At 41.1% G+C, this 13174-nt stretch overlaps 1 long non-coding RNA gene across 1 annotated transcript; it reads left to right on the plus strand.

Moving 5' to 3' along the window:
* Positions 1–4629: 4629 nt before the first annotated feature.
* LOC308408691 lies at positions 4630–9589 on the plus strand. The gene is made up of 2 exons (XR_013973833.1): positions 4630–5359; positions 7832–9589. It is a non-coding gene; the product is annotated as an uncharacterized lncRNA (long non-coding RNA).
* The last annotated feature ends 3585 nt before the right edge of the window (positions 9590–13174 follow it).

Genomic DNA, 13174 nt, shown 5'->3' on the forward strand with positions numbered 1-13174 from the left:
ACCATAATTTCATTTTAAAATAGATCCTCTAAAGCACAATTCATTGTTCAAAGACTAATTTAGTACATATTGTCCTGTGAGACTTGTAAATAAATCCAACTCACACCATCAGAACATTTATATTTAAACTGTGTGGAGCCAGAGAGGTAAAATTATCCAACATTTAACAAAAAAAGTTAATTAGCCATGATCCAAAACATAGGGAGGATGCTGCTGACACACTGATACATCAGTATTTATATTTTTAACAATCTAGTTATACTGTTTTTATGGTTTTGATGGAAAGAGCATTAAAAGTGAAGGATTTTGCATTGAGGTTTAGATATTTTTATTAGAGTACAGGCATCTAAACTACTTCCACTGCAGGTGATAATAAGGGATGTTGTCTCCATGGTGCTGTGAGCAGGAATCCTGTTAAGCTGTTGCAGTGTTTGTATGAATAATGTTGGCCTCTGATGTTGACAAGCTTACCTGGGTTATAAAAGCTGACAGATTCAGCTGATAACTATATGATCATTAACCATACACCTGACTGAATCAGGACATGGAATATTGGAAGAATTTAGCGTGATAGTAAAATCTGCTTGTCTGTAATAGTTGGATCTTAGAAGGGTTCAACAAAGAGTTGAGCTACAATGGAAGGAAGAAAGCACTGCGCCCTGGATGGGGCAGCAGGCCAAGCTACCTTAAGGGAATTCACACCTCTACAACTCAGTGAGAAAGATGGGGGCAGAGCTGGAGTTTGACGTTTCTTTGAGCGAGATAGGTTAAAGCTCTCTCCTCGAATAGATCGCAACCTGATGCAAACAGGCCTGTCAGCTGAATTGGGATGAGACTGTCACAGTGAAAGGAGGCTGAGGACTGCACAGAGGATAGTGTGGTCAAACGAGGTGAGTATACCTTGTCCAGCATTTACTACAAGGGAAGCTAGCTCTTTGTGCATCATCTCTATCATACTTCACATCCTAAGAAAGTCGATGTAGTGCTTTAAGGAAAATATCAAAGCACAGCTGTAGGTATGTCTTTCCCACATGGATGCAGCGGCAGCAAAAGCATTTTTTACCCATGATTTGTTGGACATTTGCCAAGCTGATTGACGAGGCAGATTGAGCGTGCGCCCAATGAAGAGAGGTTTAAGTAACAACCAAAACACAACCTGCCAAAACTTACTAGCAATGCCTACCCGGCAAGTCATCGAAAAAATGACATTGCTGGCTGGCAGCAAACATCTAAGCACAGCAGAGAAACAAAAGGTCAGCTAAAGAAACCCAACTCTCTCTAGTAAGTCTAGGCCTAGTAACTCTCCCAAAGTACACCAACAGTTTAGCTCACAATAAAAAGCTTAATCTTTAAATAAGGCTTGCACTGGATGCCTAATTGTTTAATTTAATCACTTTCATGATTAGTTATTTTTCATTTGGTCATTAAAATTTTCCAAAATTAGTATCAAAGCTATAGCTTCCCACAAGTAAAGGTGATGTCTTCAGATTTTCTTATAAATGTGCAAAAACTTAACAGAGATTATAAGCTTATGATGCTAAAACTTGAACAACAGAAAAGTCTTACATTAGCAAAAACAGACCAAAATAGAATTTTGTCTATTTTTTATATTAGTATGTGGTAAATATGTTTGCATTAATCAGCAATTAGTCCAGATGTAATCAGTTTGTGTTTTAACCATGTAAATTTCTTTTTTCTTTCTAGCAATATGCCTGTAGGATACCTTGATTGCAAGGGAAAGTAATTACTTTTGCAAAATCGTATTTTTCTCCTTTTTCCATTGTATGCATGCATTTGTATCTGCGGCCCCCGTGGATCAGAATTTGTTCCTGTCCATGACCTGGATTATGAGGATGTTGCGTCCTGCTTGAGAACAGGTTCTGCTTCAGCTGAGCAATTTAGCCCTTGGTAGTTGTCAACTGTTCTTCTAAAAAGCTCGATATACAATTACGACAACCTTCTTGCTTCATATATTCCGCAGGCTGTGTATTGGAGTGAGATTATGAGTTTGACAGATGGAGGAGGAGGGGAAAAAAATGAAGAACTTCCCTCGGGGACATCTTAAGGGAATCCATTTTATTCTATGACTGCATTTCTAAATAGAGAGAAATGCAATGAGCTGACACATCAAACATTATCATGGAGGGCTAAAAGCAGAGTTAAGCTCTTTATGTTTACCTCTATGGTTTGAAGTTTTGCTGAACCCTTTTCAGTGAAGCCATTCATACTGTAGCGCATGTTGATCTCCTGTTCCCCATCAAATGAGACTCCCTTTCTTGCGCCTTTAAATATCAAGTTTGATATACACAAGTCTTTTTAATCACTATTATTGCATGCGTATGAAAGCTTTATGTGTGACAACACTATGAAAATAGCGCTGTTTATTAGCCTGGTAACCATGAATTGCGACGGGAAGCAAAGAGCAACATTTCAGGATCTCCACAGAGGAGACTCTAAAATGCCATAGTCGACTAATAACTTGAGAAGCATTTATCTCCGTGTCAGGAAAGTGAGGAGAGAAATGATGAAGGCCGACAACCTGTAGAGCTGCTCACATTACACCATGGATTTCCGCAGCCCTCAGGCTAAGAAGGAGGGGGGGTGTCGAGGAGGGGGGGACTTTGAAAGGAGCAGAGAGTGAAAGGAATAAAGGCAGGGTCTTGAGACGGCATGCCAAATAGTGAATAGAGCTGAGACCTTTTGAAAAGTCAGACAGTTAACTTCTGACTGATTCACTTCATCTCGATCGACATTGTTTATTTATGTGGCAGATGGGTTGCATAAATTTCATCGCGGAACTCACCGTTATAAACCTAACTCAATTAGCCAGCCGGGGTGTTAGCAGACACTTAGTCGGATCCATTGCAGCAAATAACAATAGGCAGAAGGGTGATATTTTTCATTTTTGGTGGCTAAAGCTCAAACCCATTATTTTTCCTTGTTTGTGAGTGCCTGACTCATTGAATAATCAGTTTGATTAATAAAACCAGTCACTGTAGGCATAATGTATTTGGCTCACATGAGTGTTTCTGTAGTAAGGGGGGAGCCTCTGTGGTACACTATGTGTTCATGTGCTGGATGAATTCTTTTTGTTTTTCCGGCTCTCTAACACCGCTACAAATAATGTGACAAATTCATCATTAATGCTCAGAGCTTTAATTCAGATTAACTTGGCTCCCCACATGATGTTTTCTCCACCTTTCGCCTTTTGTCTTCAACTTAACCCCTCATTATTCTCTTTCACTGCTGCTTCTATAGTTACTGCTTCCGTATTCTCTCTAATCGATCTTGCCCTCCATCATTTTTCATTCTCATTTTAAATATTTCTCACGTCCCCACTTCATCTACATACCAACCTCCTCTGCCCGCCTCCCCATCCATCGCTCACTTCATATCTCCTTCTTCTCTCCCCACCAGTGAGCCCACCCTGGCAGCCTTGGCCCTCTTAAATGCATCATTTCTTCCAAGAGATATCCTTCTGCACTGACCTCTGTGCTAGCTGGCTGACTGCCATCTTCACTCAATGGACTCATCAATCCATCTTGGTTCTTGGATGGCCTTGATTTTATTGTCTCACACAGCCCTCTGTCATCCTGTTCATCTCTCATCCTTAATGTCATCCTTTCAGATTTTAACATGTCTGCATTTTCTGAGCATACAGCGTTTGATTACATTGAGCTGGAATGGCAGAGTCCAGGTGGGCTATTGTTGTCAAGTCCTTGCTGGGGCAACTGATATAGAGTCATGGATGTGCCATTTTTGTAGACTTAATCATCTGGGTGGAAGCAGCTGCTACTTTGAAACGATTTAGTTTTCTACGTATTATTACTGATGACTAGCAGCACCTTTTAATGCATTAATGCTTTACATTAAACAATGCTTGTAGACACTTATCAGTAACATTTAAGTGACAAACAGTATTGAATTTTTTGTGTGTGTATATGTTTGTCTGTTTGTAGTTTGTAGAAGAACAACTGTATATGGCAGGTTCTTCATGGGAAATACATATATTCTAGAAAGCTAACCTTCCTTCAAAATACTTACACAATAGAATATAGGCAAAAACCTCCATATTTGCAAACACTCGACAACTACTGTCTGTGCGAAAGTGGAACTGTGAAATGAGTAGGGCTGCCACGATTAGTCGACTAGTCACGATTATGTCGATCAAAATCGCCGAGGACTAATTTAATAGTCGACGCGTCGTTTGAAGCTTTGTAAGAATAAGTAGTAGGATTTAAGCATGTAATAACGGACTGAAACAGAAGATGGCAGCACTGCATGTACAAGGATTCCGTTAAACCCCGAAGAAGAAGAAGCTGTGTCCCAGAATTCCTAGCGCAGCCCTGCTCAGTTTCAAACAATGGCGGCCGCTAATTAGTTTTAATATTACTCTTATTATTCTTTCTGGGTCACAAAATAAACGTTTAACATATTTTCAGGCAAGAATGTAGCTGTGTAAACCTCAAATATCTGCTCAGTTTATCAAGACACCACATGTTTTCAAAAGCGCTCCGACCTTTTCGGAGACGTCTGTTACCCACCAGCTCTTTAGCTAACCGGGGTTCAACGCTCACTAGAGCCTGTGAGAACACCGGACTCCCGGCAAATCGTTTTCAAACTATTAGATTATTCTGTTATTATATGTTACCTTATATATGTAATCAAAGTAGTTGAATTAGAATACTGCTGTAGATCACATTATACCCTTTAATATAGAGTGTGTGAGCTGTATGTAGTTTAGTTCTCATTATACTTTTGAGTTAACAGAACATATTCACATATTAGTTCATTAGATAAATGTGCATCACTCTGTATCCTTGATCTGCTGGGAATGTGTTACACTGTTTTCTTGACATGCTTAATTGTTGAATCATGAAGAGAAGGTTGTAAGCAGGAGACTCTGTGTCTAAAGACAGGGGAGATAGACAGACCACATTCCACACCCCCACCTTACAGAAAGCAGAGAAACAACTGCCGAGGTCATAACTTAGGCGCTGTAACAGAGAAAAAATGTGATGTTTTGGCTTTTACGACTAGCTGGGGGCCACTAGAGACTATAAAAAGCTGAGCAACCCGTCACCATTTTGAGACATGTGCCTGACCCTCTGGTAGCATCTCTCCCGTCCGGACGTTGTAATGCTCTTATTGTTGAATTGTATGGAAATAAATGATTGTTGATTGAGCATTTATACACCGAGTATTGTCCTTCCTTCAGCCCAAAGATTCAAAGAATTGGGAGATTTCAACAACTTGGTGCCGTGTGACCCGGATCTTTGGTGTGCTGAGGAGGTGCAGATTTGACCTTTGGTGAGATCGTGAGGCGAGGTGAACAGAGGACCGGTCCAAAAATAAAAAGGTAAGCACAGCCTGTTGTAGTATAAATACCAAATGTGCATATTGGGCTTTCCAAATTAATCTGTTCACTGAGTTACATGTATTTTCACAGTAAATTTGTCGGTGTCTGGTTTTTGGCGCAAGATACTAACAACATAAGTTGAGGCTGAATTCCAGTGTGTTAAATAAACTGCTTCTACCGAGATACTAATAACATACTACGTTGGACTAGTTGCAGCCACTTTACCTTCCACATTTAATTTTGTCTAATACTGGCTTCTGTAGCAATAATACATTAGAATTTATTCTGAAGACGCGGCCATTAGTCCAGTACATTGAAGTCGAGGTTTGTTTATTTTGTTTATGGTGTCAGTGACGTCCTGGCTTTTGCCGGCTATGAAATAGAAGTTGATTTAAGGAAAAGCAGATGCTGGCTTCACGGTGCAGTTGAACGCTGGCAACGCGAGAGCGAAACACGTCCGTAGGTTTGGTTTATGATACGGCGTGTTCCGGTGGTGCGGCCGTGAAGTGCAGTAGTGGTTGGTGCTAGTTTTAGTACATTTGATAGAGGTTTTGACGGTGGTTTGTGGCGTCAGTCGAGTATAAAGGGCTGCGGTCATAATACAAAGTAAAAATTTAGTACATAGCAACACCTGGTTTATGATGTCAGGTATAACTTCGGGGATGCATGCATCACTTTTATGATGCGACTTTGCCCCGTGGTGGCGGTCATAAGCGCAGAGAAAGGGGTATTTTGGTCTATGGTGCAGTGTGCTTTAAGAAGATCTAATAGTTGAGCTCAGAGGTTTCTGTGTAAAATTCCCGCTGAGGAAAAGTGTTGTGTGTGAGTGTGAAGCGCGCTCTGGGTGAGAGAGTGTGTGTGAAGCTGCGAAGCGCGCTCTGGGTGCTGTCTTGTGGGTAAAGCGCGCACTGAGTGAGAGTGTGAGTGAGGCGCGCTCTGAGTGTGTTTTTTGTGTGGAGTGTGAAGCGTGAACACAGTGACAGTGACGGTTGATGTGTTTGATTAGGAGGACATTAGAGCAAATACACATTTTAGGATCAAAGGTTGATGCCTAGTGTACCTGTGGAACATTTGCCCTAGGAGTGGCGACCCTCCTGTCCGTGGACGCGTGGCCAGGACCGGCGTCGTCCGGGTGCCGAGGTGGTGACTTGGGGAGGTGAGGGCCCCCGCATAGCTACGGAAATAACACTGGAACGGCCGTGTAATCACGGGTTCACATTTATTCCGGACTAGAACAAGACACATTTTGCGAACAAACGTTGAGTCTAGATTAGTAAAGAAATATAAAAAGGTTGAATTCCTCGTTTCAGTGGTTGAAATTGTTGTGTGCCTGTCCCCTGACGAGTGTGAAATTAAAATAAAGAGGGAATTTGGAGCCACGTAGAGATAGACGGGCATAATTGGGTGTATTACTCTGTGGTGTAATAAAAATAAAAAGGAGAGATAGTAAGAGGTGTGCAGTGGAGAATTATGGAGGAGTACAGAGAGGAATGTGTTGGGAGACTGGCGTACAGTTTACGCTGTCAAGGTAGGCGGGTTGCCTGCTTATCTGTTTAACAGTGATGAAAATGAAATTAAATAAATCTCTTAGTGTGTTAATACAGGAAGCTGCGGACCTGGACCAACTGCCCTCACAAGCACAGCGGCCGAAGCAAAATTATAGGTAATGGGAACCAGACCCAGCACGAATCAGCAGCTGTGAAAAAGACAGCAGCGAGGAGAGAATTAGAGGAGAAATTAAGAGAAGTTTTAACACATAAAATTGGGGCCAACGGACTTGTGGAGGTTGGGAAGGCGTCCGGAGCATCACAACAAAAAGGTGAAACAAAAACACACACAAGCAGAGAAATCTGAAAGAAAGGCTCCTTTTAAGGTAACGCCTAGTTTGAGAAAAGATAAAATTAACCTGCTTTTATACAAATGCACATACACGCAATGAAGAAACAGCTTACACTCATGAACACGTGAAGATTTTCCAGCAAGGTTAAAGAAAAATTAACATACTTAAATGATGAAGTCTATACATTACTGACAAAGAAACCCTCTGGGTTGCAGGACAACAATTTAACTAAAAAAAAAAAAAAGGAACACTGGTCTAACCAACCAGGCAAGACACAACAAATTTAGTGGTTAAAAGATTCAAATTGTGACATGTTTTCTGTTGATTGATTAATAAAAGTGATTACTGAATGAAAGAAAGTTCCTTTTTGGGCTTTTAAACATGATCTTAAGAATTTTAACATATACCGGTGTTGTCCTGTCAACTTGGTGGGTTAGGAGTTGATTATATCGGGAGACAAAAAACAAAAAAAGGGGGAGAGAAGGCTGACACAGGGCCTGGTCCCATTGTCTCCCCTCTGAATAACACAGCCAACACAACAACATTTTCCTGTTCGTTTGTTTTTGTTTTTTGTTTTTTGTTTGTTTTTGTTTTGTTTTGTTTTTGTTTTTTCTATACATATTTAATTACAGGCTGCTTTGCCGGCCCTGAAAGCCGAGGCTGACTGGACTCCTGCTCTCCCCCATACGTGACACTGACCAAATGCTGCAACAGCTGGACCCACAACAACGACCTGAGAATGTCAACAGACCTGCAGGAATGTGATCTCATGCAGCCGAGACGGAGAGCACTAAACCTAAGGCCCGTTTCACTACACGGGGGAAAATTCCCAGACTGCGTCAGCTGACAGAGCTGTAAAGAGACGCCCGCCAAGCCCGAATGAAAAGTAAGGCCGAGCGAAAGAATGCTGACCTTGATAACTTTGCATTCACACTGTGCAGGACAGTGATGGACCAACACGGATGATCGGGTGGCGAAAAAGGGCGTGACCGAGACAAGAGGAGTAACTGAGGACAGAAGGCACCTCAGAATGGACAAAAACACAGAAGAAGATGCAGGTTTCACCTGCGGTGAACATCGACACTGGAGAAAGGACTGCCCTAATTGGGGTCAGAACCAGGACGGACTGAACTTTGAGCAGCAGCAGCAGCAATGGTCGCAAACAAACTGAAAAGGAGGGGGGGCAGGACCCCAGGCCATGCTTCAGGCAGTGGTTTACCCAGAACACCAGAACAGGAAAGTGATGAACAAACACACACACACACACACACACACACACACACACACACACACACACACACACACACACACACACACACACACACGTCTCCAAACACACAGATTCAGAATGAAGTGAAATACACACATAAACACGTGCACTCGTTGAGTGAGAAATGACACACACACACATACACACACACACACACTGGAATGCTGATTCACTGAGAAGTGATGCACACATACACATGCACACGCTTGTGCAATGAAGAGTGATCCACACGCACACACACATACACGCTGATGCAATGAAGAATGCTTTGCTTATGCTGATATGCAAAATGCTGCACACAAACATCCCAATGCATAATTTTTATGAGGAGCCATTGATTACCATTAAATACTTAGAATGTGTTATATGTCACCCAGAGGGCATTTATGTAGATTTTAGGAATAAGGTCTAAAAAAGTTTGGTTATGAAAACAATGTCTGTGCGTGATGTCTGTTTATGGCTCAAGGCCTTGACTGAATTCTTTGCTGTGCTTCACACAGCCCTGATGAGGAACAGTGGCACAGAGTGAAAATGATGAATTAATAGTGTAAGTTTTAGGTCGGAGTACGGCATTTTCTGTGATTGAGTTTTAATTCAAGGAGGAACAAAAGGTGTTACGGCACCTGAGGTTCTCATTCCCACACAATATTGTCCCGGCAGGAAGCAAAATGTTCCTGTGAATTTCTGGTTGATTGTTTGGTTTTGTTTAGCGCTAGCTTGATTTTATCAGTGAGCTTTGGCTTGTGTTCTTTCTCGTAAGCGAGAGAGGGATAGTTTTATGCTTGGACATGTCTGCAACGGGCCCTAGTTTGTGTTATTTTAGTAGTATTTTGTTGGTTATGTCTGTTTTCGTTTTTGTTACAGTGCACTGGAGAAAAAACATCTGAGAGGTGTGATCCACCGGTGGTGATATGTTGATATTTTGTGAGTTTATGATTTAACAATCAGCTCTTTAAACCAGGCCTGAAAGATTGAAATTTAAAGCGCTATGAAATATTCTTACAAAAACAGTTGCAAAGTGTGCTTCTCCATGATTGTAATTGGCTTGGGAGAAATTCACTTATAGGGAACACTGATCTAAAAGGATTGCACCGAGTCAATCCGGCCCAAAAAACAACAAGGAATTGTTTTCCTTTAAAATGATGACGTCATCTTGCTGGTGATGGATGCTCGAATAGGTTGCGCGTGAGACTCCATTATCAGCAACATCTGGTATGAATGTGTATGGAGGTATGCATGTGAATGGACTGTGATGGACTGACGACTAAAAGCTTTGACTGACTTGATACTGAGACAATGACTGCACCCACTTTAGGATTAGTAAATGCCAATAAACAATTCACCCAGCCGACAAGAGAAGGGTGGATGCTTCGCTTTGTTTTGTTTTGTTTTTTCAGGAGCAGGAGGATAAGAGAGACTGGAGGAGGAGACTCTAGCTTCACATAAGTATGAACTGCAGACTTAACACTGTGGTTGCTGATTTTGAGTTACCGATGTTTGCATTAAGAAAACTGTGCTATATTAGCTGTGTTTTGATTAAGGTATCATGTTATATTATTGGGAATGCCAAATGCTACAGTGGAGATAACTATTGATATCACTCATGACTGGAATATGTTACTATTAACCACAGCAGGCCACTGTAAAAAAGTCAATTAAATTTTATAGAGGAAAATCGCCAAAATTGAACAATACCTATGAATGACTGGCCACATTCAGAATAGAGATATGCAATAATAAACATTGGTCCACGTGATTTAGGTTCTCACTTGAAAAAAAAGATTGTGTTTAGTTTGGATAAATTCAAATTAAAATGTACCATTACACTCAGAGGATCAATATGGAATAAAACATATGCAAAATTTGTAGGAAGTACATGACTGATAACTGTTCTGTCCTGAGCGTTTGTTTCTAGAGCACCCACTTGACCACACCAACAGTTTCTCGCCACCGAGGAGGGGTACTTGCAAAAAGAATAAAATAAAAATCTGAGTTTAACAAAACATTTTAAATGTAAATATCAAGCTTACCTTTCTTTTTCCATGAAATGTGCTTGTGGGCACGCCAGCCATTTTGAAAAGGTGGGCAAAACAATTGGCAAGGCCACACCCCCACACGTGTGATATAATTTTAAAGGTACTGTTGCCCTCTCTAAGAAACATCAGGACTTAGAGGAGTGGCAAGTAGAGTATGCGAGCTACAAGCAAAAACTAAAATGTGTACTACAGTGTGCAAAAATGAAATACTGGGTCATCAGGGGGTCATGAGGGACATTTATAAAACTAAAAGTCCCACTAACCTTAAAGTGCACTTGAAAAGCCCACACAAGAAGGTTAACCTAGCTTACCTAGAAGACCTCATCAGGGGGAGCACACTCCCCCTCCTTGAAGAGCTCACCCACTCAACCCGCATCCCCAGAAAACAGCTAACCCCAGATAAGGCAGCGTGATGTATCCCGAGACAACAGGACTGGGACATCTAAATAAAGGTGTGAAACAATCGCCTTCAAAAGGTTATCAATTCACTTGAACCAAAATTAGGACCACACGGTGCGGCAAGAGTTAATAGTTATTAGTCTCAACACCCAAGGATAACCAGAAGAGCATGACTGATATGATGGAACTGGGATTTTGTTACACTTAATTTTTGCAAAACACAAACAAAACTAAATTGAAACTAAGGATTTTCAGAAAATAAAAACTACACTAAACTAGCAAAGAATTGGTAAAAACTAATTACAACTGGTAAAAATTGAAAATCTGGAGTCGAAACTAAATAAAAATAACAACTAATGGAAATGGCGAAAAGTTTAAAACCCTGGTGCAGAGATTGGCAAATCTGACCAGGAAACGTTATAAAATGGATTGTCAGGATAGTCAGCGTTAAAGCCACTTTTGACAGTCCATACTAGGATGGCATTGGACATCTTCGGGGCAGAAAAGGGTTGGTGTGACCAAGGTGTGGTTTGGCTTGTTGTATGTACATTTCAAAATGTTACAGCTCTGGATGGACCAGTTACCAGATATGATGTCACTAACCTTCTCTTTTAAGTGTCTAGCTCCAATGAATTGACACATGGGAGTGTGTCAAAAAGGGGGAAGTTGAGTCCGAACATCAAACAATGGTGTTATGAACATTTTATGACTTTATTTGTGTGTTTAATAATTTAGCTATGGTAAAACTTAAGCTTATAATGTGGTAGACTTAGAAATGGTTCATTAATTTTTGATTTCTTTTACACACACATAGATTATGATTAGAATAGGTTCTGAACATAATATTTTAAACCAAATTTGAATCATTAGAAGAACAATGGATAACAATATTAGATTATCAAGGCTAGGGAGAGAGGTGTTTTGGTTTTCTGTCTCTTGCAGAGAAAGGAACAGACACCAGACGGGGACACGGAGATGTGAGGACCCTTCACAGCAGAGACAGATGTAGGGACAGCCGAGACAGCAACTGGGGTCAAGTGTCATGACGTTTGGGCTCCTGGAGAAGATGGATCCCACAAACACAGCAATAACCATGAAGGGGTTGGCGAAAACCAGGAACACCAGACCAACGAGGTTCGAGAGGCTCTTGGCAAAAAGGGGGACACGCCGGTGAACCCAAAACACACAGATCCTTGTTTGAAATCGGGGCAGAATAATCCCCAGAACTGTGCAATGACTAAAGGGTGGTCTAACCCCGGAGGTCGAAGAAAGAAGCTGAGAATCACCCAACTGGAAGACACTGGTAGCTGCAGCAATAAAAATAAAGGTTAAAAGCTCCTTAGACAGAGGTTCTAGTCTAAGTACATTTGAAAGGTATAAGGTGGCATTAAAATGGGAGTGGAAAACTGGAGCACCAAAATAAAGCTGTGGGAGAATTGGGGAGTGATGGGAGTGTCATCTGTAACTGCTGTTATGGTTGTAAATCTAACTTTGCTTGCATCTGAACTGCGTGAACACAGAGGTCATCCCACATATGGTCCACCCGTTAAAGGGGGACAGAGGGCCTCAGGATCAAGAAAACCTGGACCTTGCGACCCTGGAGTGCATGTTGTAAGTGATCTCTTTCAGAGATCAAAAGGGGGAATTATTAGATTATTCTGTTATTATATGTTACCTTATATATGTAATCAAAGTAGTTGAATTAGAATACTGCTGTAGATCACATTATACCCTTTAATATAGAGTGTGTGAGCTGTATGTAGTTTAGTTCTCATTATACTTTTGAGTTAACAGAACATATTCACATATTAGTTCATTAGATAAATGTGCATCACTCTGTATCCTTGATCTGCTGGGAATGTGTTACACTGTTTTCTTGACATGCTTAATTGTTGAATCATGAAGAGAAGGTTGTAAGCAGGAGACTCTGTGTCTAAAGACAGGGGAGATAGACAGACCACATTCCACACCCCCACCTTACAGAAAGCAGAGAAACAACTGCCGAGGTCATAACTTAGGCGCTGTAACAGAGAAAAAATGTGATGTTTTGGCTTTTACGACTAGCTGGGGGCCACTAGAGACTATAAAAAGCTGAGCAACCCGTCACCATTTTGAGACATGTGCCTGACCCTCTGGTAGCATCTCTCCCGTCCGGACGTTGTAATGCTCTTATTGTTGAATTGTATGGAAATAAATGATTGTTGATTGAGCATTTATACACCGAGTATTGTCCTTCCTTCAGCCCAAAGATTCAAAGAATTGGGAGATTT

This window comes from Rhamphochromis sp. 'chilingali' (genome assembly GCF_963969265.1).
Source record: "Rhamphochromis sp. 'chilingali' genome assembly, chromosome: 13".
Classification (NCBI taxonomy): domain Eukaryota; kingdom Metazoa; phylum Chordata; class Actinopteri; order Cichliformes; family Cichlidae; genus Rhamphochromis; species Rhamphochromis sp. 'chilingali'.